This window comes from Lissotriton helveticus, chromosome 7, assembly GCF_964261635.1.
Source record: "Lissotriton helveticus chromosome 7, aLisHel1.1, whole genome shotgun sequence".
Lineage (NCBI taxonomy): Eukaryota > Metazoa > Chordata > Amphibia > Caudata > Salamandridae > Lissotriton > Lissotriton helveticus.
In genome coordinates, this window is record NC_136068.1 from 1529345110 (window position 1) to 1529372741 (window position 27632).

The 27632-nt window shown below is 47.7% G+C and overlaps 1 pseudogene; it reads left to right on the forward strand.

The window, feature by feature from the left end:
* The first annotated feature begins 20469 nt into the window (after positions 1-20469).
* LOC144769564 (protein CIP2A homolog pseudogene) lies at positions 20470-21365 on the forward strand (annotated as a pseudogene).
* The last annotated feature ends 6267 nt before the right edge of the window (positions 21366-27632 follow it).

A 27632-nucleotide genomic window follows, 5' to 3' on the forward strand; every position in this document is an offset into this window, starting at 1 on the left:
TCATTTTGTTAGGCACAGGGAGGTTAGGTGATTTGCCCAGAATCACAGGATGTTGAGCGTCGTTACAGAAACTCGAACCCGGTTCCCCAGCTTCGAGGTCGACCAATCTAGACGTAAGGCTACATCCTCTCTTGTTATCATTTGAAGTAAAATGACATTCTATATATGAGGATGGTTTCTATTAAGTTTCTGAATCAATAAATGTTGTTCAGATTGTTAAAACACACATTATGAGAGTTGAATTTCATCTATATATTAAGTACATTAGCTACTAAATGAAGATGGCTCAATTTTCATGTAATATGGATAAACAGAAAGGTGCACAATGCACTGTCCTACCTGCACCCCAGCTCCGACGCCCTTTGACGGCTGCAGTTATTAGCATCCCTGATGCCAGCTCTCGCACCGACTCCGTCTTTACCAGTGCCTGCATTCTGTTATCGCAGCGTCGATAACTGCCAAAGGTGACTCAACGAACTCGACGACTTCGCATCGCCTCACCAGAACCGACACCTCATTACCGAAGCAACCAACTTCCCCTGTCCTGGATTCAACACGTCCCCTCCTTGTAGACACGACACCTCGACTCCCCCGTGGCAGCAAGTGAGCCAACCTCGACCTCAGCACCAACACCTTACATCCACGATACCGTGAATCGTCATAGACTTCGTTTTCCAAGGTACTGTTTGTTTGGCAGTCTGTGCAACTCCATTCACGATGCCGCACACCTCACAGTCAGTACCAAACTTTGGATTTATTGCTGTCACGACATTGTAATAGCCCCAAGTGAAGCTATTTGTTTTTTACAAGCTTTATTTTGGAAATAACAGTTTTTAGGTGCTATTTTACTACATTTATATTGGATTTGTGTTGTTTTGGTCTTGTTGAGTTTAGATAAAGATACTTTATTTTTCTGAACTGGTGTGGTGTTCTTTTGTGGTGTTATCACTGTATTAGTGTGTGTTTTGAATACAAATACTTACACATTGCCTTTAGGATAAGCCTGTCTGCTTGAGCCAAGCTACAAATGAGGTGATCAGGGGTTACCTCGAGTGTTTATCCCCTTAACCTGACTAGACATAAGGGACCATACTAGGACAAAGGTGCATACCTCTACCAATTAGAGACCCACGGTACTAACAGGAAGATTTACTAAGATTTTACCCTTTGTTTGCGTCACAAAAGTGACACAAATCGGCACCATTTTCTTTCCAATTTACTTTCGAGCACTAAACTTGTTTAGCACTGGCAATAACATGAAAGTAACATAAAGCAGCTCATAGCGCTGCTTTGTATTACTTAGCGCCAAGGGGGCATACCATGGGTGAAGCATAGACATTTCCATGCACCCACCCAAGTTTTTTGATGCTAAACCCTTTTTACTAACCAAAGTAGATAATTTAGCATCTGAGGACTGTGCCCTTTGAAGTAGGTGCAAGGAAAGAGAAATGATTTCACGTCACCTTCCTTTTCCGACTTTCTACATGTGTTGCACTTTACAACACACACAAAAAGAGGGAAAAGGGTTAAATTCAGTCTAAGCATAGTATTTTGTTCTGGTACGGTATCCTTCCAGTACAAAACCTATGCTAGAGTCACGGAGACACCCTTGCACTATGGCACAAAGGTGTCTCCATGGCGCATGCACCTAATTTCAGCACTGGTGCTGGGGAGAGGGGAGGAGAGGGCCATATTTCTTAAAATGTGGCCCTCTCATCCTCTCTCCTTCTCACGCGGCATACTGCAGTATTTGCCACTGCTGCACTGCATTGCGCTGCATGATAAAATGGAAATCTATCCCATAATTTGAGTAAATTTACAAGCCCTACATTGAATGCACTCTTTAATAATGATGGCTAGTGCAACACTTACATTAATCAGTTAAACCACATAAGAAACATCAGCTAAGTGCACGTTCATTTCATGTATCTTTTAAGTATCGGTTACATATTTGTGATGTATAAAGGATGGGTAATCTTGCGCTGCACCAGATGTCAGCAAGATTCTCCTCTGCCACCACTTAAAGCCTTTTTTCACTCAACTGTCCTAGCCTCTTTAGTTGATTGTCATTAGTTGGGTGTGCAATTGTTTTTTCTGATTAATTGAGACTTCCGTACATGAGGGTGAGGTGTGCGGAGCATAGATTTCTGGTAGGTTGCTGGAAGTGCAGGTGGTGGTTCATGTAGGTGGGTCCTTGGTCGTGCAGGGCTTTGTAGGCTTCGATTAGAAGCTTGAAGTAGCATCTCTTCTGGACGGGGAGCCGGTGAAGGTCCTTCAGGTGCTGGGTGATATGTGTCCTTTTGGGCAGGCTGCGGATCAATCTGGCAGCTCAGGGATGGATCATCGTCGGGAGTCTTTGCATGAGTTTGGTGGCGGTGCCTGCATGGAGTGCATTGTTGTAATCTAGTCTACTGGTGATGAGGGCCTGTGTCACAGTTGTGCTAGTGCTGATGGGGAACAACCTGAACATTTTGCGGACCGTGCAGAGCATGTGGAAGCAGAGTTCCGGAAGTGGTGTTGATCTGATGTTTCATGGAGAGTTTGCTGTCCAGTATGATGCCGAGATTGGGAGCGTGGTCTTTCAGCGTTTGAGTTGGTCAGAGTTCTGCCGGCCACCAGGAGTCGTTCCAGAGGGCAGTGTCTCTGCCAAAGATCAGAACTTCAGTTTTGTCTATGTTGAGCTTCAGGCAGTTGTTCTTCATCCAGGCCAAGACGTTCTACATACAGTTGTGAATGTTGGTCTTCGTCGAGGTGGGGTCTGCTAAGGAAGAGGATGAGCTGCTGCGTAGGAGATGATGTTGATGTCGTACGATCTGATGATTAAGGAGCAACATGAAAGGGGGTGTTCCCTAAATATCTAGAGAGCAGAACGTCTAATTATACATTCAGCCAACCCACAGCAAACACCAACAGAAAAAATATTTATTCAGAAAAAACTTTTTTATTATTGATTTTTTTTGTACAGACAGACAGTATAAAAGCTAGGACACGCAAAAAATTATTTGAAAAAAAAGGAGGGCACAAAATCCATTCACTCAAACACTCAAACACACCTTTTGTACAATCAGATTCATACACAAACATTCACATACATATCATCACACACAGAAAAGCGCCGACGCGCGTTTCGGACAAGTGCCATAAGAGGCTTCCTTCATCAGGGCGCACTTGGAATAGAAACAGGACAGACGCAATGTAAGACGTCTGACACAAAGTGCTGGAAGGCGGTCCTAGAGGCAGCAAAGACTGGAGGTCGGTGTTCTAAAGGCCTTGGCGGCACGTTCAGTGGACGAGTTTCACAAGATTGAAAGGAGGAGAAACGCCCTAAGGATAATTTTTTATAAAATTCACAATTGGCATGGTCCAGTCTGTAAAAGCACTCGATGGGCGATCATGATTTGAGGCATCGAATTTTAAAGAGCCTATAGAGTGTCCAAACAACGTCTCATGTGGGGAACTTGGCCACCAATATAGGTCAAAAGGCAGAGCAGACCATCAAGGTGTCTTTTTAACTGTTTCCACACCGAGTCTGATAAAGCCAATCCCAGTGGATGAGGAATATGATCTGGAGGGTCAAGAATCTGGATTCAGATGACCTTAATAAATGGCTCGGGTATTGTCCAAAACAGTTTTTTCGGAAAGCGTCGAACTTCTCCCAGTTTAGGAATGGTGACAGATGCAAAGGCAAAGTGCCTGATATTAGCCCGTCGGTCCGAACATGAAGAAATCCACAATTGAATCGGCAGCAGGAGCTCCTTCCCCCTGCGACGGTGAAAATGCGCCGATCTGATGATGTCTGCGAGTGGTGTCATGTAGATGTTGAAGAGGGCTGGACTGAGAGATGAGCCTTGGGGTATGCTGCAGATGGCGTGCTTGGGTTGCAAGGTGAAGTGAGGGAGGCGGACTCTCTGGGTGCCTCCCTTGAGGAAGAATGCCATCCATCTGAGCACATCGTCTGTGATTCCAATCTGGTGTAGTCGATCGATGAATGTATGGTGGGAGACAGTGTTGAAAGCTGCAAAGAGGTCCAGGAGAATCAGGGCGGCTGATTCTCATTTGTTGCTGTGATCAGGGCTGTCTCGGTGCTGTGGCTGGCTCTGAAACCTCATTGGGACAGGTCCAGTAGGTTGCTTCTCTCCAGATGTTCAGTGAGTTGGAGGTTGATGGCCTTCTCCAGGATTTTGGCAGGAAATGGGGGCAGGGAGATGGGATAGTTGTTCTGGAGCTAGCTTGCATCTGCTGAATGTTTCTTGAGGAAGGGTCTAACCTCAGCGTGTTTCCATACATTCGGAAAGTTGGCTTTGGTTATGGAGGACTTGAGGATGGTGGTGAGCTAGTGGCTGATCTTGTCTCTTATGAGGCTAAAGAGTCGGTGGGGGCATGGGCCAGTGGGTGCTCCTGAGAGGATGGAGTTCATGAGAGTGGTTGTGTTTGATGTGCTGAGTTGCTCCCATGCAGTGAACAGGTGGCCGGTGGTGGTGGTTGATGGGTTGCTGAAGAGGCTGGAGGGTTGGGGATCAAAGTTTCTATATATGGTAGCTATCTTGTTGTGGAAGTGGTCGGCGAGGGCGTCGCAGAGTTCCTGTGAGGAGGGTATCAAGTTTTCGGTGGCTGACGTGCAGGTGAACTCTCTGATGATGGTGAAGAGTTCTTTGGTTTGGTTGCTGCTGGTCTCGATCTGGTGGGTCAGTGATTCCTTTTCAACAGCTTTGAGCTGGCGGTGGTAGTTGTTTAGGGTAGATATGCAAGTGGCTTGGTCGGTGTGGTTCCTGCTGGTAGACCATCTTCTTTCCAGTTGTTTGCAGATTTGCTTCGATGTTTTGAGTTCAGGAGTTTACCAGCAGGCTCGTTTGGTGGGTCTTTGTATTTTGGCAGGTTTGATAGGAGCAACTCGGTTGGGATTGCTGGTCATCCAGGCGTTGAAGTTCTCTGCCGTCTGGTCCAGGTTGGTGGTGATGTTGGGCTCTACTGAGTGCGTTGGTCGATTATTGCTGAGTGACCTTGCGCCAGCTGGGGTGGGGGTCACTGTGGTGGTTGGGGGTGGTGCTGTGAGGTCCGGTGAGTGTGAAGTGTAGATAGAGTGGTCTGACCAGGTGAGTTCCGAGGTGAGGCTGTATCTGATTCTGCTGCTGGACATTAATATGAGGTCCAGGGTACGTCCTGCCTTGTGCGTGGGGTCAGTGACCACCTGCTTGAGGCTGATGTCTATTCTTTCCAGAAGGTGATGGAGTTGGTGCCAGTGGAGTCATCCAGGTGGAAGATGAGGTCTCCCAGGAAGATTTAGTGTTCGGATTCGACATCGAAAAAGGTGATGGATTCAGCGATGGCGTCGCTGACGTAGGTTTGCGGTCCTGGCTGTCTGTATGAAATGGTGCCTTTGATGGTGATTTTGTCATCAGTATGGAGCTGGAAGTCCATATGTTCCATGATCGGTCATCCATGATAGTGCAGGTGATAGATTCCATGTGTACGATGGCGATGCCACCTCCGTGTCTGTGGTGCGGTCGCAGTGTTTCATCTTGTAGCCACTGGGTGTTGCAGTGGCAGGGTCTGGCACAGATGTGGGTCTGAGTCAGGTCTCAGTGTTTAAGGTCATGTTGGGGTGAGGGGGTACATGGTGTTCCAGTCTTCTTTGGCATGTTTTCGGAGCGTTTTGGCATTGATCAGAAGGCAGATGAGTTGTTCCAGGGGTGACAGCATCCATGGCTGGTGTGGTGCTAGCTGCTGTGGTGTTGGTTGGTGCTGGCATGGAGGTAAACCGGCAATGGATGCAGGTGAAAAGTCCTACTGTGGATCCCAGTGAAACGATGCAGCATTTGTTGAGGCATCTGGGTTCCAGGGCACGAAGGTCTGTGGAGGAGTATATGTGAGGGTGCGAAGGGCCTGAATTCCTGGTGCTGGGCGCAGTCCATGTTCAGACGGGTGCAGATGGGCTTGCCTTTAGTTCGACAGCAGCGCAACCACCCAGAGGGGGCTAGAAACGGCGGTAAAACAGCACTGGCAACAAAACAATAACAACAAGCAGTGAGGGGAGAAGAATAGCGCACAGCAGTATTAACAATGCGGGTACTGTATTGTGGGCACAACAATTCTAAATATATTAAGCAGCTTATTTTAAGTAATCCGAATTTAAAGCAATTCCAAAAATGAAGACAGGCCATCCCAAACTGCAGGAGGGACTGTGACTTGAACCACGGTTCAAGGAGAGCTCAAGGACCACGACAACGCCTTGGGACTATGTGGAGCAGAGGCAGGGGACCAGCGTGCGGGTCCTTGAAGGTTGAGGGCTACTCTCTGGAGCCACGCAGCAGCGTCCATAAGTAGTCTGGGAGGTGGTAGGGGTTATCCGGGAGATGGGAGGGCAAGGGGCTGGAAAAAGCAGGAAAACGGGGTTGCACCAAAACAATAACAACAAGCAGTGAGGGGGGGGGATACTGCAGAGCAGTATTAACAATGTGGGCACTGTATTGTGGGCACAACAGTTCCAATTAAATTAAGCAGTTTAAATTAAGCAATCCCAAATTTAAGCAATCCCAAAAATGAAGACAGGCAATAACAGTGAAAAGTGATCATTGCTGAGTTCTGCTGGTTTTTGACGTTTAAATGTCTTTATGACAAAAAGTGCTCTGTAAAATTAAAAGCAATTTGCTTAATCTACAGTCCGCCCAGAAATGCTCGCTAATCATGTTCTTCCTTGGAGATACTAACTTGGTTTCTTTCTCAAAACCTTCAGAGCACCACAGATTGCAAAAGTCTGAGAAACAGATTTCACAGGGGTTCTCTCAGAAAGAATACCTGTTGGTATAAAATATTTGCCTCGTTTTCAAAAGGTTTAGCAATTGCAGGAATTACTTTGTCAGTACAGTACATTAAGGTAACTATTGTTAAGAATCCAAGGTAAAAAGCGAACATGCTTCTTTGTCAGTTGACTCTGGCCCTTCCTATGGCCATTCTTGACTACGTATTTATGATCACCTGTACACCAATGCCTGTGCCAGTTGCACACCCCAGCTACCTCCGTTAAAATCAAAAGCAAAAACCTTCTATGATAGCTGCCATGGATATATACATACTTTCCACACAAAGGTGGCCATCTTCGATTGGTTTGTAAAACAAATTAAAGATTGTCGTCTGCTAAAACAGCAGTAGACAGCGAATGGAGAGAAGTAGCTGATTGGGAAGCGGAGGTGGTGGGGCTAAATTTTAAATAAAAAGAAAGCGAAAGGAGGTATAAGCAGGGAGAACAAGTTCAGGGAGAGGTGAGGAAAGAAAGTAGCCCCTCATGCACTGCAGTATCCATCCATGAGTACTGGAAGAATGCAACGTATCCTATTAAAAGAATAGACTAATATGTAAATATTCCTTGGGCAGGCTAAACTGAAGAATACTGAAAAAAAAAACGTTTGAGTAAGGAGTAGGAAACCGAGCTAGACAAGAAAGTAAATCTAATACTACACCATGTGGCATTACACCAGAGCACTATTACCACCCTAGTTTAAAAATCAAAGGTTCAAATTCCTAAAGTGCTAAGAAGAAATCCCTAATATTCTCACCTTCTGGAAAATTCCCAAAGCACACTTTTTTTAGATTATCCACCCTTCAGATTCCAAAACAAACTCGCTGAACTTTTGAATATAGATATAATATATTACTTGAAATGTATGTCATGTAGAGGCTGTACATCATTTTTTATATGTAAAGTGCTAGTCCCTGTGACAAGAACTGTGCTCTTTTAATACCACAAACAAATACAGATCAGCATAAGGCATAAACCATATTATCAGAATTGGTACGCCCAGTGGCCACCATTTTTCTCTCTTTTTGACCTCTTTCCTTACCTTACCTGATGAAGTGTACAAGGAAAAACCTGGATGTGGGGTAAGTTTGCACACTTTGGAATATTAGGATCTGCGTCTGATCGCGATATTTCTGCAAACCTTGTAATTAGGATCTAATGAGTGATGAAACTTCCCTCTGTGGGTGGAATAACAATGGTAACTAACCTCTCATATAACTAGTTCACGATAGTCTCAAAGTTCTATAATGTGATTCTATATTTCCAAAATTACAACCACAGACGGGTGACTATCTGAACGAGCCTTACCAGAATTTGAAACTGTCTCATACAGATCGAACACAACTCTGTTCAGCAGGGGCCTCAACCCACTAACCTGTTTCACAGGTTGCTACATCATTAGCATGTTGTCTGCTTATATACCTGGAGAATCAGCTGAGAGGACAATGTTTTTGACTATAGAAGTCCTCTCTGTGATTCATATTAAAGAGGCATCCGTTTAATAAACACTTTACAGAGAACATGGCAAGGAAATAGACTAGCATCTTATGTAGGTGGCAATATTAAAGTCTTAGTTTCATCATTCCACATGGTGCTGGGGTTTTAGCAAGAAGGCCAGGCCAGTTTTGTAGAATAGCATTTTTACTGCATGCAGAGCTGGAGGAGGCAATAGTTCCAGAAAAATGCATTAGCTGTGCAGGGTAATCCAATTACCAGCATGTCAGACCCCAATCCGAACGCGCTTCCCGTACACAGGATATTATATTGATACACAGCATTAGTCTTGCACTTATAGGAACTTGAGGTGCACATTACTGGCGTGTCTACCTCTACTATTATGGAATTATTAACTTACAGAAGTGGGCTGCATCACGAGCGACCTTCCCAGCAGGCTCGTGCAGCCCTAAAGGACCCATCGATTGCTTCAAATCACAGAAAGTGCCAAGTTCGATTGTAAGGGAAGGTTTTATTGTTCACTCTTCTTCAGGACAATGCACTGCAGTTCCAAAATGGCAGGCCTGCAAATGGCAAGCAAGCGGCTTGGGGTCTCAGAAATTACAGAGGGGCGTTAACATTTCTCTGGATGTGAATCTAAAGACAGATGTGTCCGTTTCATTTCCCGAGCCGAGTCTCGTGAGGCCAATATGACTCTGGGCCGCATAAATCGGAACACACCATTAGGTACAGAGTCTCTGCCTCTTATTAGCAGATCTTAGTTACTCCTTCGGGAAATATTCCTTCTAGAGACTCTTGGCTCTTCCTCTTCCAACCCATTTAATGTATGCACTGATGGTATGTACCTCTCAATACGAGCAGCATGGTGTTTTCCAGAGCGTGCTCACTACGGCCTTCAAGTGCGCGTGTGTGTTGGGGATGTCTGGAACAATGCGCAGTCAGGTACCCAAACCTTCAGTGGGCCGGGCCATTCAGCCCAATGCCAATTAATACCTGTGAGACATGGAGAGACTCAGAGGCTACTCTTCACATTGTGTGTGTGTGTGGAGGGGGAGGGGGTGATGGTGGAGGGGGGGGTGACAGGGTCTTCAATTGTACTTACGCCACTCTGCAACGGTGTCTGAAGCGTAATTGGTTAATGTAATATGCTCTCAGGTAAAGCATGCAGTGAGTGCCTGAGGTAATAACCCGTCGAGTGTTGTCAGGCTGCCCCTGGTGCTGGGGGTGTCGGCTCCCGCCTCTCCCGGCTGTGCCCGGAGGCTGCTGCTCGCTGGTGTCATTAGGACTGCTGCCTGCGAGCGTGCTCGAGTCACCGACTGGAGCTCGGGGACAGAGCGGCTGGCTGCGCGCGAGGATCACAGGCGCGGCGCTTCATCAGCACTGAAGTGGCGCCGTCCTTCAACCAGCCCAAGCACTCAGCGGCCGGGAGTTTAAAAGGAGGCCCCTGGCTCCTCATCCGAGATAACAAGGTACCAGAGAGTATATAACGTACCTGCCTTCCCAGAAACTACAAAGAAAGGGATTCCAAGGCCAGAACATGTGAGCAAGGGCCGAAGGCACTTCAGCAGGCATCCATTTTAAATAGCATCCTTTCAAATATGTGCCTCCAATATAGAGCAAGGCGCACTGACGGGATGTCATCGGTACTGAGGTCCAAATATCATTGGTGGCTCTCAACGTTTTGACACTGTACATGAGCAACACAGGGCTGGGATTGCATGGTGAGTGTGTGTTCAAAAACTTATAATAAAGATTGGCAGTTAGTGCCTCCCTTTACCGCTCTTAAATAACACTGACCCAATATGTTACATGCATAAAAGTAATGATACGTAAAAAACCAAAGAATCCACACAAAGTTCCAGCATTTTCTAAACAACCGCAAACCCTTATTTTGTTAGTGTTCCCACAACTAAAAGAGTAGGTTTCACATATAAATCTAGACCGCATCATGTGCTCTAGTCTATGACATCATCAAGGCCGCCAGGTCACTATTGTCTACTTGTGAATCGCAGGTTTGCTTTCGTCTGGGAAAGTTTAAACAATTCTAATTAAACACTTTCGACAATGGCAGCATACGATGGACAGCCATTCTTGCAATGTCTGCTTGTGTGAGTGACAGACAGAAAGTAACAAGTGATTGTGTGAATCAGGGAATGGGCGAAAGGGCCGTGAAAGAAAGAAGGCCGGTGTGCCTGCGATACAGGGGCAGGGTGAGTGTGTATTAGGAAGGCTTAAGAGGGAGAGTCGGCGTTGGGAGTGTAGTGTCCTAGCATGGACACGTTCTAGTGTTCCAGTGTGATGTAACTTACTTTACACCCACCCACCACAGACGTCATGGTGTCACATGACGCTGTCAATAAATGGGGCGGAGCGCACGTGCTCGAGGCGATTCCCACTACCCTCATCTGGTGTCAGTGTCAGTCATTCCTGCTCCTCACATGTGGGCCCAGGGCCCTCCACGCTAAACCCTACAATGGCGACGAGGCCGGTAGTGCAGCCCATGCGTGCCACTACCCACTGCTAAACCTTCTAGAAAAAGGGGAAGAGAGCTGCCCATCTAGAGGGCATCCCCTGTGGCGAGGCGCGACGCGCCGAGAAGACCGGTGGGCACGTCGGAGCCCCGCAGTGACCGGGAGCCCCTCAGCAAGCCGACCGGAGCCCACCCGCGTCGACCGCCACCACCGAGTGCACCAAGCAGCTGCGGACCGCCCAGAGCCCACCTGCGACGGCCGCGAGGCTTACGACCCCCACCGGAGAGGTACCCGGGCCGGGCGGAGCCCACCCGCCGCGACCGCGACGGAGCATCTGGCCCGCCGGCCGAAGGTGAGCCCCACGGGCGATGTGCCCGCCATAAACTGTGGTGATCAATAAGCAGCGCCAGCGGAGCCTACCCGCTGCCTGCCCGAGTCGTCCCCCGCCCCCGCCGCGTGTGTGCTTGGAAGCGGCAGGGGCACAGAGACTAATGGCGGCGTGAAGAAGTGCGGCCGGACCCATCAACAACGAGGGGGAGGGAGCGGAGTAGCTAACCGCCTCCCGACCCCCCTCGCGACGTGATCAAGACCAAGCGGAGCCCACCCGCGGCCTGCCGGTGGCATCCCCACCGAGGAAAGACTCTGCAGCGCCAGCGGAGCCCACCCGCGGCCTGCCGACGGCACCCCCCCGCGAGGAGAGACACTGCAGAACCAGCGGAGCCTACCCGCGGCCTGCGAGGTAAATGGCAAGTCTCCGCCGCGCAGCGTGTGTGAGGAAGGGCTGCTGCGGCGGGAGACCGGAGAGTGGAGCCTGCAGCAGCTGGTAATTAGGCAGAGCCGGCGGAGCCTACCCGCGGCCTGCCTTAAGCACCCCCGCTCAGGGAAAGGTGACCGGAGCGACGCGCTCCCCGCCTGGGGAAGCCTCATCGACCCCCCCCCCCCCCCCTCGCGAGGACTGCCGAGGCTGCGGCGGGCGGGGAGGGGAAAAAGGGAAGCGCCTGCGCGCGGCCGGCGCCGCCGCAGATCGGAGGAGCCCCCACCTCACCGCGTGGGCTCCATGGAAGGGAGAGCAAATGTTAAAGCGCCTGGAAGCGGCCGGCGCCGCTGAACTGAGCTGCGACCGTGCCGAGGAGACACTGGCTGCCGGGGGCCTCGCATGCCGGGGAAAGTGAAAGTGCTGGCAAGAATCAAACATTTAAACCCCCCCTGTCCAAAACTCTGCACGCACAGGCACTCCTATGTGCCCCCACCCTGTGAGCAAACACAGAATATGCCAAGAAAAGAGACTCACCCAGCTCCCTGCTACCAGCAGCTCCAGCCCCCCTGTGCACCGAGAGAGCACAGACAATAGAGTGCTCAATCAGGGAAGAAGGTATCAAGCAAGGCAGGCTGCTGACACAGTGAACACTGCCACCCAGTGGCCGAAAGTCAAAGCGCACCTGCATTTCAAAAAAAAAAAAAAAATAAAAATAAAGAAGAACTAAAACAAGCATTGCACAACGCCAGAAGACTCATGCAGCAAGGAAGTTCTCAACAGCGCAAGTAACAGCGAAAGCGTCTAAACTCCCGCAGCAAGAAAGCATCCACCCTCTCACTCAGCAAGTAACTGCGCAACAGCGCCAGCGACACCCACACACACCAGCAAGGAGTCGGCGACTGCCACTTCCAACGCGACGTGGGAAAAGGCACCAATGCCTCACAAAGCATCCAAGCACTGACGTCTGGAGGAAACGGCTGCCAAGCACTAAAAGAATGTCCAGGGAAACGACTGCCGCGATCAAAGGACGGAGAGAGCAGCGACGCCTTGTGGCCACAGGCGCTCACCGCATCATCAACTACTCCCGTCAACGGTCCAAAGCATCAAGTACCCGACGACAGCCAAAGCAGCAAGTACCCAACGTCCCGCCACAGGCGTCCCAGAACCCTGAACAGTAAGTGCGCAAACAACGCGCCACGTGGAGACGCACAGCCACCGCCTGCAGAAAAAAAGAATGCATGCAGCGCCATCGGGCAGAACAATCTTCGCGAGCGATCGCCCATCAAGTGCCGACCCGCGACAGATCCATGGCGTCTCCCAGGAGCCGATCCCCAGAATGATCGCCCATCAAGTGCTAACCCACAACGGGTCTCCCCAGGAACTGTTGTAGCGCAAAGTCCGACAGGACGACCGAAAGCAACCTGCCAGGCATCGGCAGAAGTGGACCACCAACCGGTCCAGGACGTTCAACCATGAACAGGTCTACAAACATGGACCCCCGAACGTCACCAACAACCATCAAGAAAAGAAAGCATCAAGAAAAGAAGGTTCGCGACACCAACTCTGGCTGCTGAGGAAGAAGGAGAAAGTGTCCCCGACGAGGACAAGACCAGGGGTACACATGCAGGGTGCGCGCACTGCATGGAGGACCCAGGTCAGAAGAGAAGACACAAGTTTGGTCCAAGTGATGTCGCGATGCAGAAGGAAGAAAAGGAGAGATCTGAGTGGCACGTTTGCCACCGTGAAAAGAAAGGATGAAAAGGAGAGATCTGAGTGGCACGTTTGCCACCGTGAAAAAGAAGGAAGAAAAGGAGAGATCTGAGTGGCACGGTTGCCACCGTGAAAAGGAAGGATGAAAAGGAGAGATCTGAGTGGCACGTTTGCCACCGTGAAAAGGAAGGAAGAAAAGGAGAGATCTGAGTGGCACGTTTGCCACCGTGAAAAGGAAGGATGAAAAGGAGAGATCTGAGTGGCACGTTTGCCACCGTGAAAAGGAAGGATGAAAAGGAGAGATCTGAGTGGCACGTTTGCCACCGTGAAAAGGAAGGAAGCATATCCATGTGGCCTGTTGCCACAATTAAGAGTAGAAGGAGAAGTCAGTGCGAAGCAACGTCCTCACAGAGAAACAACTAAGGAAAGACAGAGAGGAGTGCAGGAAGACGAAGACCGCTCACTCCCGAAGAGAAGTAAGGTGACAAGTGCCAGGACAACAGTGAGAGGAACACGAGGCCGGAAGAACACCAGTGGCAAAGAAGACCAGCTGACAGACGATGTTTCCGCACACCCAGGATCTGCGGAGAGGAGCAAGCGAGACCGTTAGTGACATCCACCTTTGGGGTCACACGGACACTGGACACATGCCAGCCGTGGGGACCCAGGGGCAGAGGCCTCCGGGACGCAGTCCCCGCGACGAGAGACGGTCCTCCGATGCCCATCCGAAAGGTCCGGGGAGGGCGAAGACATCGCAAGCAAAGACAGAAACCAACAGCTACCTTGGGACGAGGCTGCGGAATCTGAGGTGAGACACATCGTCTCTTCCATACCCCCACTGACGGCGGCGCAGGAACAACTGATGTGGACACATCCAGCCCAGCGCGAATCCGAGAAGAGGACCTCAAGGATATCCCGTGGCAGGGGAACACCGACGAGAGGGGTCATCCTAGTGAGAGGGATGCCTTGCAACGGATCTGACTTTTGCTAAGTAAGACAAAGACCACAAGTGAAACCAAGGTCGAGACCGGTATGTGAATATCATTTCACGGCGAACAACAAGAACTCTAACTGCACCCGTTGCCACGGAAGTCAACACAAGAAAGACTGTGAGGACAATTTGGTTGCAGAGTCGTCAACAGACTGTTTCCATCGAGCACCACAAACCGGTGCCACTGTGAACTGATGTTCCCCGCAACAGATTGAACATCATCTGTGATTCCAAGCAGCAGCGGATCGAAAGACACTGCGGAAGCTGAACACTTGACTACACCCTGATACATGTTATTTTCCCCACAGGTTGATTTTTGAATGTGGGTCCTTGCAATTAAAAAATGGGAGGGATGTAGTGTCCTAGCATGGACACGTTCTAGTGTTCCAGTGTGATGTAACTTACTTTACACCCACCCACCACAGACGTCATGGTGTCACATGACGCTGTCAATAAATGGGGCGGAGCGCACGTGCTCGAGGCGATTCCCACTACCCTCATCTGGTGTCAGTGTCAGTCATTCCTGCTCCTCACATGTGGGCCCAGGGCCCTCCACGCTAAACCCTACAGGGAGTAGGCAGGGTGTTGTGCCAGTGTAACTAAGAAGCGAGTGGATAAGGAAGTTTGGAGAAAGGTGTGAGCGTTGTGATGAGAGTGAGGAAACGAGTGGGAAGTGAGTGTGAAGCGAGCTAGAGGGAGGTGTAAGAAAGGGAGCTGGGTGTCAGAAGAAAGAGAGGGATGGGACATGCAGAAAACCACTGATGAGAGGGTTAGCTGGGGTGTGCGAGGTAAAGAACGTTAATGGGGATGTTGAGAAAGGCAGGATATGTCGAACAAAATGAAAGAGGATAAACAAGGATATGAGTTAAAGAGGAAGGAGGTGTGAGAAAGACAGGGGAGACAGAAGAGAAGGAAGGAGCGAATTTTGAGGAAGGGAATAATAGGTGAAGGACTGGGGTCATCAGCAGGTGATGGCATGTTACCAACATATGCAGCAAATAAGGAGCAACATAAGCAGCAAAGGTGGAGACATCACTAAAGCGGAATGAAGCCCAATGCACCTTCAGTTCAACTGGCCACCATGCTTGCACTTATCCTAGGGAGTGGAGAAGGAGATAGAAGTAAGAGTCAGGAGGTAATACAAGGAGGTCGTTGAGAGAAAGAATGTGGGAAAGAAAAAGAACACTCCAAAAAGAGAGAACATGGTTATGAGAGTAGGGTGGGAGAAAAGGATGGAGATGTGAGGTGCAAGAAAGAAGTGTGTAGAGGGGAGGCTGAGAGCAGAGGGTGAACCCAGAAAAAGAAGAAACAAGGCAAAGAGCAGAGCAATGGAAATGAGAGAAAAGGAGAAGCAAGAGCACAGATCATGAATATATGACAGAGGGGAAGGAGAGAAGCCCCCCCTTTCACGCTATGAGTATGGATGTCCTTTGTGAAAGTATAGCAAGAGGCACAGAATGTCAGATTGAGGGCTCTCAAAAATGTGCTTTCGGGTGCCCAATACCAGAAGGGCTGGGGTTGCTGCATGTCATGTTTGAGGTACTGTATATTGATTTAGCAGATCTACATGTGGGTCCAAACACTGGTAATCGACGGTGCTATCATGAGTCAGGTTCGAGATAAGTTAAACATTGTCTGTGCAGCTCACTACTTGAATCCCAGGCCAGTGGCAAACTTTAGTCAATATAACTCTATTCTGTAATGCAACACGAACTGCTATCTCAGTAATTTGGCGTTTGAATGCTCGACCTACACTCTCAACATATATCCTAGAATGGATACTAGTATTGCATTTTATTGCATTCGAGTTTCTATAAAGTTCAAAAGCACACCAGGAGGCATATTGACAATTTTGAAACATATCTTAGATCAAACCTGCAGGTCAGATATTACATTTTGCTAGTGGAGATGAAGACTGAAAGTTAGAAAGGATAAGGACGCTTTGAGGGCTTTTGGAAATTTTAACCGATGAAGCTCCTGATGCAGTGACTTCAGGAGATGATTCCATTGCTTTGCTGAAACATAGGAGCGTAGTTTCAGGGGGATGTTGAAGGTGTTACAGCCGCCTACTTAAAGTATTCTCTAATAAATAGTTGGATGCAGGTGCTTTCAGTCAGATATGGTGAGGTGTCTGTTAAAGATGTTTTCATATATACACAGACAAAAGTACACACACACCCTCTCTCTATCTCTGTTTTGAAGACCTAAAAACGTTCGCTATTTTCGGAAAAAAAAGTTTTAGTAATCCAAACAATCCCCACTTCTTTCCCTTTCCACTACCACATAAGCCCCTCTCATGCCGAGCTTATCACATACTTATTTTAGCATAAAATCACCTGACACTCACACCCTGCAATCTTACTGACCAAGCTACATCCCTGCTGAAACTATAGAAAATGCCCTGACTCCAGTTTTTACCTGCAGAAACCCTCCTCCCTAGTGACAACAGCCCAGGTGGTTTGTAACTCATTCAGCCCATCCTGTGTGCATTGGTTTTTCACAAAGGTGGACAGACACCAGGGGCCGAATTACAGAAGTGCCACGGGAGCACCCACTTTGTGCTTGATATAAATTAAAGAGTGAACTGCCACAAACCATGATCAAAGTTTTCTTTTGATTTCATGTTTGAAAAAAGTAGTCCTGTTTCGAAATAAAACAGAATATTTAGTAAAATTGTTCAACATATCTTTATTGCTTATTTAAAAAAGAAATAAAATTGTAATACCATTACAATACAACAGATCAGAATCAAGTAAATAATAAATAGTACCGAAGAATTTAAAAAAGGATTTCGTAATCAAGAACCATTGGCCTGCGATAAAAGGGGTATCAAAAATATCATTTTAAAAAGTGAACAAATAAATATCATGACAAAAAGTAAATATTATAAATTCATCAAATGTTAGTATAAATCCCAGCAATATGGAACAGGTGAAGCAACTACATATATCACAACACAGACATCTATTAGTTGTATTGCCTAATAGATAAGATAAATCAGCAAGTGGAAACTGGGAAAAGAAAAAGAAGAAAGAGTAGTAGGGGAAAGGCAGAAGCATAGAGAAGGGAATAAGAAAAAAAAAGTGGGAAGGGACATCTGCTACATTTGTAAGAAAATAAGTTAAGAAATGGAATCAAAAGGATATTGAGCTACCAACCCTTGAGAGGACAAATGTATACAGTTGTCCAAAGACCTCCAAATATTTAGTAAAATTGTAAGCATAGTGGTAGAGTAGTTCCAGGTCAGATCATGTGTGGTGCCTTCCAGCTAGCTGTGACATTTCACTTAATATCAATAGACATGTTACAATTTGCAGGCCATATGGTCAGTGTGAAAAGCAAAACTACAAGCCCCAGGATGCAACTTACTGTTGACTGAAAAGTCACAGGTGGCTAGAAATATCACACATAACCTTAAGGTACACGGCAGCCCTCTAAAAAGCAAAATAAAACATGGTTTGTGATTGAATGTTTGCTGATTTTCTCCACCACCCTCAAACCTGTAGTTACTAGGTTGGTCTTCAGTTGCGCGTGAGCCTACTCTTAAATAGGATCTGAAGAGCAGGGCAGTGAATTATTTGTCAGGCAAGGGCGTGGAGATGGCCTTCCAGGTTGAAGATGCGGTCACTGCACTGCTAATAATCATGTAATACTGCGCCTTTAACACAAAAGGGTTACTTCTAGGAAATCTTCTTATCCAATAAGAGCATGCGCTGGTTTAAGTCCTTTTATATGGTATTCCACCCATCCAAATCTTTCTTGGCCCCAAGCAGAGGTTGTCAGTTCCACTCCACTCATTTCTATCCCTGATTTTAAAATATTCTTCCTTAAAAATCCAGGGCCATATTTATCATGGTTTTGCATTGCCTTTGCACCACGCAAGGGGGCACAACGGCAATGCAAAACTAAAAATTACATTTACCAAACCACACAAGGCCACTTTGTATGGCCCTGTGTTTCTTGGTAAATGTGGAGTGACCCAAGGCAGCGCAAATCACTGCCTTCCAATACTCTGTCCTAGGGAGGAGTTTTCATGGGTGGCGCGTGGGTGTTCTCACACATCCACCCATGGATTTTGGAGTATTCTCAGATTTACCATTAGTGGTAGACCTGGGAATTTGTCAAAATGCTTAGCATTCCCAGGGAAGGCGTAACTAGGAGAAATATGTGTATTTCTCCTGGTTTTTCCTCTTTTTACGTGTGCTCTAATCTGCAGCACACATAGAAAGAGGAAAATACCTCAGAGGATTGTTTTTGTGCAAGAAGGTGTCCCTTTCTGCACACAAATAATCCTGTCTACAACCCATGTGCCACTGCACTATGGTCCAAAGGTACCTGGGTTGGTGCTAGTGATGGAGCAGGGTTTTGAGAAAATAAAACCTGCTCAGATTGATTCCTCAGTAACATTTACTAATATTGTGTTGTGAAATTAACGTACACAAACACAAAAACACAGGAAAATGCTTTGCGCATGTGTGCACTAATATGAGACTAATGCATGCCAGACTCGGCGGCATTTGCATTTTGCTTTTCTATTGAATAAAAATAATGCTGCTTTTGCACATTAATGCTTTTGATAGGAACATAACATGGGACAGTGCGAATGGTGGGTGGTAAACAGTGAGAAGTACATTTCATGAAACTAATAATGTCTGTGTTCTATTCATTGTAGAGAAATGCATGGACATACAGTTCTGCATGCTTATAGTGGGTTAAAAAGAGGATTATTAAGACTAAATAAGCCGAAACTGGAGCTCTGAGGGAGAAGTGGCAGAGGCTAAGGCAGATAACCTTCAAGAAATATTTGTTTGTCTGCCAAGTAATGGAAAGATGGCCATGAGAACTGAAGGAAATGTACAAACTTTTTCAGCAGAAAGTGGAAATGATGAACAATGAAAGTGTAGTGATTTGTAACATGTTATTTACCAAAGGAAATGTGAATTCATGAGATGTGGCTAACGTAATGTAAAATATGAAAGACAAAGAGCGTTAAGAGAATATGAACAAGACTATGGTGGTGTGATAGAACACCCCCAGAATCAGCCAATGAGAGACGAGTGTCTGTAAATGTTTCAACTAATGTGGGTTGGACATGTAAGTTTTAGGGTGTTTAATTGAGTTGTCCTAGGGGATGTGGTGGGCCACGCGTTTTGAAAGAAGCTTAGAGGGAGATTGTCGCTGTCTGTCGGTTTGCTGATTGAGGCCTACCTGTTTCCTATCCTGTAACCAGTATCCTGATAATCTTTGTTCCCTGAATCTATCTCAAGGGACCCCTACTATCCCCGTGGCCAGGGGGTGGTATTCCATTATTTCAATAGGTTAGTATAGCTAAATGATCCGTACTTTGCATAATAATTTGCAAATGTATTTTGCCTCTGACACTTTTGTCTCTTTGCCTATCCACTCCTTCATGTGCATTTTTAGGTTTCGACCTGGCCGTAGTACCTGCGAAGCAGGTGCTCCGCCCAGGGCGAAATCTTATGATCCTACACTATGGGGCTTCGTCCCGCCTCTGTCTTCCATTGGCTAGCTCCATAAATGGAGGCTAGCCATTGGAAGAGATTGGCTGTCAATCACGCTTTCCCCGTGAAAACGCGATTCGGGGGCGTTTCTGTGTCTTTTTTTAAGTCCCGCCCTCTCCTCTTCCCATTGGCTGGAATTTTACCTTCCAGCCAATGGGAAGGGGAGAGCGCGAAAAACACGCCCCCGAATCTGCCGGCCGGGAACCCCCCGTGCCGTCATTCCCCGGGCCGCGCTGTGATTGGCTGCCGGCCCGGGACCTGACTTGTTTTTTTCTGAAGTCAAAGAATATTGACGTCTCAAAGAAGGAGTGGGCTTGGCCGTGTAAACTTATTATTATTATTATTATTATGAAATTTGTAGCGCGCTCAGCTTACCCGGGGGCATCCCGGCGCGACTCAACTACTATTGTCATAAACATAAAGAACGGCCTAAACCTTACGCTCCACCCAAGGTGGCTATTTCAAAACGGTAAGTGCTTTTTCTACTTCAAAAGTTTTTCCTAACAAAGTGCAGGAGTTTACACACGTGTGAGCGTGTAGCCAGTTTGAAATGTACGCCTAGGGTATTACCTTTAACCAGGCCAAATACTGTTCGCATTAATAAATGTAAGGGGCGGAGGCCGCTCCGGCCCCCTAGGACAGCCAAGGGGGCTGCTGCTGGGAGGAGCGGGCACACGCCAGCACCTCTAGAGCGGGAGCGCGCGCTGGTAGCCGTTGGCGCCCTGGCTGTCTCTGTTGCCGTTACCGCTGCATCCTGAGCCGTGGTTATGGATGCAACCTCCTGCCTCAAGTCGCTGCTGCTGGCCGCCGGCCACTACAGGGCCCTCAAGTCGGAGCAAAACGCGCTACAGCTCCAGCGGCAGCTTGAGGTCATCGCCGGGCTGAAGCTAACCCGGCACTTCGCTTCCGGCCAGGTGCTACCCAGCGAATGCCTCACCTGCCTGGTGGAGATGATTGAGGACCCGCACTGCGGCCCGCCCGTGGCCCTGTGCACCCTGGGGCTCCTCTTGACTCTGGCGGCAGACAGAAAGGTCCGCGAAGCACTGCGATCTGCCCACGGCCTGGGCGGCGCGCTGGCAGCCACCGTGTACCGCTACAGCGGAGGAGGGAACCCGGCGGGAGAACCTCTCCTGCTGCCCTGCGTTCAACTGCTGCAGCGCCTGACCTACAGAGGAGGCGGCCCACACGGGGCCGGCGCCCACACCGATGAGCTGCTGGGCTTCCTGCAGGCGCGCGTCAAGTCGCTGCCCAAGGTGCGGGGCCTGTACCGGGCCCTCATCGCCTTCCTGGCGCACAGCAGCCTCACCGTGGTGGTGTTCGCCCTGTCGGTGCTGGCCAGCCTGACTCTGGGCGAGACGGTGGGCGAGAAGCTCTTCACGCACGCAACATTCACCAGACCTTCCAGCTCATCTTCAACATCCTAGTGAACGGCGGCGGCACCCTGACCCGCCAGTACTCCGTGGACCAGCTGGTCGACTTGCTGCGGTGCCCGCGCATCGCAGACTACCTGACCCGCTACGAGCACTTCAACTCTTGCCTGGGCCAGGTTCTGGGCCTGTTGCACGGCAAGGAGCCCGAGTCAGCGGCTAAAGTGTTGGAACTGTTGTTGGCTTTCTGTGAAGTGCCCCCTCTGCGCCGCCTGCTGTGGCAGGCTCTGTACTGACCACTTCCATCAGACACCTTCCCCTACTGGCACCTGCGCCACCTGAAACTAAAACTCACCTCGCATGAGGCTCGCAGGGTCCGCACCTCACCAGAGAATGACACCCAAGCACAATCGCCTTACACCCAACCCCATCACCTCGCACCCAAGCCCCATCACCTCACACTCACCTAATACCAACCTACTGAGACAATCACCCCTAAAGAGCACGCACCCTCACCAGAGACTTACACTCAACCACGTGAGACAGTCACCTCACACCAACCAACTGAGACTATCACCCTTGCAGCCAGGGCACGCACCTCCCCTGAGACTCACTTCCAACCACCTGCGACAATAAACCTCACACCCAACCACCCGAGACAATCACCTCACACCCAACCACCCGAGACACTCACCTCACACCCAACCACCTGAGACAATCACCTCACAACTAACCATCTGCGACAATCACCTCACGTTGTCCCGACGCTAATCTATGAGTAGTATCTTCCACTTCACGTGGTACCAGCACACTTCACAACATAGGAGTGGACCAGCGGTCAAGCTACCTTTGCTCAGCCCTGCTTGGTTCCATATGGACTTCATTCCACCCACCCCACATGAGGTCGGCTCTCATGTCCAGCTGACAGCAAGGCCGAGCTCATCCTTGCACAGCATTCAGCTGGGTCTATCACCCCGCACCTTGGTGCTATCACCCACCTAAGAACAGCCTCCACTCCATCTAGGATCATATTAATCATCAGCACCCACCCCACGTGAAGCCAGCAGCAATCTACATGGGAAGTCCCCAGACAGATTCCCACGCTGACCCACAAAATATCAGAGTTTCTTTGATTCTACAAGATTTCTGCACAAACACACCCACCTGGATATACTTTGAAGTGTTGGCTTTGGCTTAGTGTTACTCAGTAATAAACTCAGGCTTCTGACCTTTAACACTCCATCAAAGGTGACTTTATAAATGGCGACCGTGACTCCCGTACCTTATATTGATATGCAGATAGAATTAGAGTATTTTACAACGTGACTGCTCTTCTGGCAAAGGCCAACTTGCTGATAAGCAAGACTCAAGAATACGACTGTAGTGTTTTTTGTGTGTTTTTTTAGCCAGGATTTGCAGTTTCTTGCATCCTCCGTGGTGCCAGGTCCAGGACACGTATCAAACTGTTTATTTAGAGAAAGCTGTTCTGCAGGGTCTCCCATGCGCCTCGCATGAATGCCACGGTGCAAGAAGAATGTGTTTAATTTTTTTTTTTTTTTACTGCTTTGGGGTAGTAAAATACAGAAGTTATCAGAGTTAAACTGCCCCTGTGCACCTGCTGCACGACTGGTAGTTACGTCTCCTGCTCTCTTCCTCACTACTCAAATTAGTTGAAACTATTCATCTCAAATTGTACCAGAGCATGAAACTTTCCAAAATACATTCATTGCCAATTAAGCGGTAACATCATGCAATGAAGTGACGTTTGGCATACCGCCCCAGGGCGATCACCTTTTGTTTTAGAAATGTACCGTCTTTTCGTACTGCCTCTTCCGTTTCCCGCCTCTTTGCTAAAGTGCGAGTGACTTTACTAGAATGTGGCACTTCACGTATCGTCTGTCATTGACCCTGTATTTTATTTCCTCCGAGCCTTGCCTCTTAATGGAGTTTATGCGCGTGAGGCTTTTGGTGCGCTCTGATTGGCTTGACTCTGTCCACATAAGAATCCCCCATTTTATTGTTGTGACAACTGCAACATTTTTAAAAGTAAGGGTGAAATACGAATAAAAAACGAATAAAAAAGTGCTTTCTCTTGATGCTTTTAAAGTTTACACTTTACACTAAGGACTTGTTGAAGAGGGAAGAGTTCGGGGCTCCTTAAACAACGGGCCAAATTACATTTTAAATAATACAGGTCAGATGCGAACACCTCTCCCCCCAGCAGAATGTGATGAGGCGCTGTTGAGCTGGTCACGTTCGCACGTGTATTCATTGGCGTTGAGATGAACGACCCCCGCCCCTGCTCCTCCCCCCAGCCCCGACCCGGAAAAGTTGAAGAATCTCCCAGCGCTGCGGGGGGGTGGGGGGTGCGTGACACCCCTGATACACGTTTGCCGCATTATTACGCGACCAGTGGTATAAGCATGTTTGTACTTCCGGGGTCATTTGGATGTTTAACATCTGCAGAGCAGCATTTTGGTATCCTTCGATCACAAGGAGGCCACGCTCAACTGCCAACGAGAGAAAAAAAAATACAGCAAAAGCAACGAATGACACCCTTGCCTGGTGCTCATAGCGACAGACTCCTAAAAACTCCCGCCCCAAATGTTAATACGAAAACAGAGAATGAAATCAGCCGTCTTCTTGCACATAATACCTTGAAAACATGTGGTGGAATTTGCCACACCCCCTTGCCTCACTGGGTTATTGTTTGCAGATGCCACGTGTCTTTCTGGGCCATTTTGCCCATCACCTGTTGAACTCTGTAATCTGGTCACGCTTCGTAATCATTTGAGGCAACCACGACAGTCATGGGCAAACAATGCCAGGTGATTCAACCCTGGCAGGTAAACTACACCCAGTCTCCTGCACCCCATTTTCCTCACAATAATGTTTATGGGAAACCCGTTCTTTATCTTAACCCGGAGGCGCGTGCTTACCTGACTGACAGCCACACACCACGGGGAGAGGAACTCCCTGGGGCAGCAAATCACAGGAGAATACCTGTTAGACATCCAGAATGTGCTTCAACAACCAACCTGGCAGCTCAGTGGGAGACATGCAGACACCTGACACCCCTGACCGCATCCTTGCAGGCCAAGATTCACACACACATATACATATATATACATCCTGTTGCAGTCGGCGTCTGAAGAAGGCTGGGAAAGCCGAAATGCATTACGCTGTGCAATGAACTGAAAATAAAGAGGTCCTTCTTGTATCCCCTTGTGTCCTTGAAATCATTCAACAGAGGTGGTTTTGTGCTACATATTCTCCGCGTGAAGCCAGAAACGCGGTACAAGGACCCGCCCCCTCAAGTGTCCTGGGAGCTACTGGCATCCTGCTCTTTTGTTCCATTGTGTTCGAGGTATCGAATTTCCCAGGAACGCCACGGGAATCAGCTGGATGCGGGGCTGCTGCTTTGACAGTCTGTGAAACACACGAAGGAGAGGGTAAACCCTGCGCTCTCCTCAGCTCTGTGTCTGTTCTCCCTGTGAACGTGGCTGGAGCGTTGGGGACTCGAGGGACCTCCGATTCTACAATTAAGGAAGCTGCCTGCCACTACATGGCCCCCCCCTGACTGGGAAATTCAGCGTTTCATCCCGCCTGATCACTTACCTTGCTACTGCATGATGGGAACTGTAGTCGTGGATTGGACTGCAGGTGTTCCCAATGAGACGGGTCAGCTGATACCGGAGGATTTTCAGGGGAGGAAAGGGCGACATCCTGTTGCAGTCGGCGTCTGAAGAAGGCTGGGAAAGCCGAAATGCATTACGCTGTGCAATGAACTGAAAATAAAGAGGTCCTTCTTGTATCCCCTTGTGTCCTTGAAATCATTCAACAGAGGTGGTTTTGTGCTACATATTCTCCGCGTGAAGCCAGAAACGCGGTACAAGGACCCGCCCCCTCAAGTGTCCTGGGAGCTACTGGCATCCTGCTCTTTTGCTCCATTGTGTTCGAGGTATCGAATTTCCCAGGAACGCCACAGGAATCAGCTGGATGCGGGGCTGCTGCTTTGACAGTCTGTGAAACACACGAAGGAGAGGGTAAACCCTGCGCTCTCCTCAGCTCTGTGTCTGTTCTCCCTGTGAACGTGGCTGGAGCGTTGGGGACTCGAGGGACCTCCGATTCTACAATTAAGGAAGCTGCCTGCCACTACATGGCCCCCCCCTGACTGGGAAATTCAGCGTTTCATCCCGCCTGATCACTTACCTTGCTACTGCATGATGGGAACTGTAGTCGTGGATTGGACTGCAGGTGTTCCCAATGAGACGGGTCAGCTGATACCAGAGGATTTTCAGGGGAGGAAAGGGCGACATCCTGTTGCAGTCGGCGTCTGAAGAAGGCTGGGAAAGCCGAAATGCATTACGCTGTGCAATGAACTGAAAATAAAGAGGTCCTTCTTGTATCCCCTTGTGTCCTTGAAATCATTCAACAGAGGTGGTTTTGTGCTACATATATATATATATATATATTCACTGAAAAAACCATAGGTTATAGATTATATATAGATAGGAATTAGCATTTACAAAACCTTGAAAATTCACTGAAAAAACCATAGGTTATAGACCATATATAGTTAGGAATTAGCATTTAAAAAACCTTATTTTACTCACACAAAACCATTGAAATTCCATATATAGTTAGTTGCACTAACTATATATCGCGCACCCGCAATCCACTGCTGATGATGTCACATATTACATCATTCATGACATGGTCAGTGACATCACTGATGACATCACTGATGACATCACTGATGACATCACTGATGACAACATCCAGTGACTGTATGTTTCTGTAAAGTTAAAATGTGTCTTACATATTGAAGAATGAGTGGAAGTATAAGTGTCTGGACAAAGGATTTAGTAGGTGCATGACTGAATGTATGAGTGAGTGATTAAATGTGTCTCACTGAGTGCACGGGTTAGTGACTAAACTGTCTTAATTTGTGCATCATTATGTTTGTTGTTCTGTAAACTGCTGCATGTGTTGATCAGTAGCTATATGACTAAGTATATGGGTTATTGATTGGTTGCTCAAGTATTTGTATGGGAGACTGAGTGTGTGTGTGGGTGCCTGGGAGGTGTATGACTCTGTGCATAGATGTATGAGCAGTTGATTCACTAGATGTATGGGTTCAAAAGTGCATGTGGAAACAGCTGTATGGGTGGTTGACTGTGTGCATGAGTGCATTGGTGAGTGAATGGATATCTCAGTGCTACATGTCAAAGTAAGTACATATGTAAAACACAGTACATGTGAGAGTTGGCATATATAAATAACTGTGCATGAGAGCCACTGAATGTGTGAGTAGCTGTATGGATCATTGTAAACTTGTATCAGGGATTGTATAAGAGAGTAAATATGTGTTAGTATATGCTTGAATAAGTAAGGTGTGTATAACTGTATAGTTGAGGAAATGGAGGTGAGATTGTTTCTTTGCATGACTGACTAGGTGTGTGAGTAACTCCATGGATGAGTGACAGTGTGTGAGTTTCTGTATACACTGAGTGTATCTAAGGTTATATTAGAGTCTGAAGAGGTTTATCATATTAGCACAAGAATGATGTCAAATGAGATGTCATCAGTGATGTCATCAATGATGTCATTTGAGATGTCATCAGTGATGTCATCAGTGATGTCACTGACCATGTCATGAATGATGTAATATGTGACATCATCAGCAGTGGATTGCGGGTGCGCGATATATAGTTAGTGCAACTAACTATATATGGAATTTCAATGGTTTTGTGTGAGTAAAATAAGGTTTTTTAAATGCTAATTCCTAACTATATATGGTCTATAACCTATGGTTTTTTCAGTGAATTTTCAAGGTTTTGTAAATGCTAATTCCTAACTATATATAATCTATAACCTATGGTTTTTTCAGTGAATTTCAATGGTTTTTTAATAGCAAATATCTGTAGCTGTAAAATGTATTCTTCTTTAAATCCCAAAATATATTTTATATGTTTATTAATAACTTTTTTTTTTGTAAAACTTTTTTTCTTCGTTCCCGCTTCGCGAATCGGGAAGCTTCCCGTTAGCTGACCTTGATGCCGCGAAATAGACCGCGACCGGTAAACGTTTCTTTACCGCAACTGCCGCGTTAGAAAACAACATCGTGACGCCTCCCGTCCGCATGACGTTTCGCGTTGTCGCGTGATACGTCATATGACGTACTACGTTAGCGAACTGGTACGCTTACCGAGTCGCAAAGCACAGGTTTCTGGAAGCAAACCGGGAGGCCCTGCAAAGCGTGTAACGTAAACACAGCAGGTCATGTGACTTGGTAATAACACTTTTCATTGGTTCATTTCACTTTTGGTTTCCTAATGATGTAAGACTACGTCATATAATCTAAAATGAACACTTTTCATTGGTTGAGAACTATTGTTCTTCCCAAATGATGAAAATCCCTCTTTCTTTCCTCACTCTGACTTTCATCATTGTGAGAGAAAGACCCTTTGTTACCAGTGAGCAATGGCTTCTTTAGTAGCTTCAGCTGGTGCTTCCCCACCACCTCCACCACATCCAAGGAAGAGTGGACCGATGTGTGA